Here is a 338-nt window from a genome sequence, read left to right as displayed (position 1 = left end):
AGCACCACACCCAGCCCGCCCTTCATCCACCTTCACCCACCAGCACCACATCCAGACAGCCCTTCACCCACCAGCACCACATCCAGACAGCCCTTCAGCCACCAGCACCATGTCCAAAGGGTCCTTCATCCACCTTCACCCACCAGCACCACGTCCAAACAGCCCTTCACCCACCTTCATCCACCAGCACCACATCCAGACAGCCCTTCATCCACCAGCACCACGTCCAAACAGCCCTTCATCCACCAGCACCACATCCAGACAGCCCTTCATCCACCTTCATCCACCAGCACCACATCCAGACAGCCCTTCACCCACCAGCACCACATCCAGACAGA

At 59.2% G+C, this 338-nt stretch overlaps 1 protein-coding gene across 1 annotated transcript in view; it reads left to right on the top strand.

Annotated features, from left to right (window-relative positions):
* BOP1 (block of proliferation 1) overlaps positions 1-338 on the top strand; it is a gene marked incomplete at both ends in the record, with an annotated part of 85,283 nt that overhangs the window by 82,414 nt on the left and 2,531 nt on the right. The gene's annotated exons all lie outside the window — the stretch shown is intronic.

The sequence above is a fragment of the Chaetura pelagica genome, unplaced genomic scaffold (assembly GCF_000747805.2).
Source record: "Chaetura pelagica isolate M959 unplaced genomic scaffold, ChaPel_1.0 scaffold1221, whole genome shotgun sequence".
Lineage (NCBI taxonomy): Eukaryota > Metazoa > Chordata > Aves > Apodiformes > Apodidae > Chaetura > Chaetura pelagica.
Note: the sequence above shows the minus strand (reverse complement) of the source record. Positions and strands in the feature narration are given on the sequence as shown.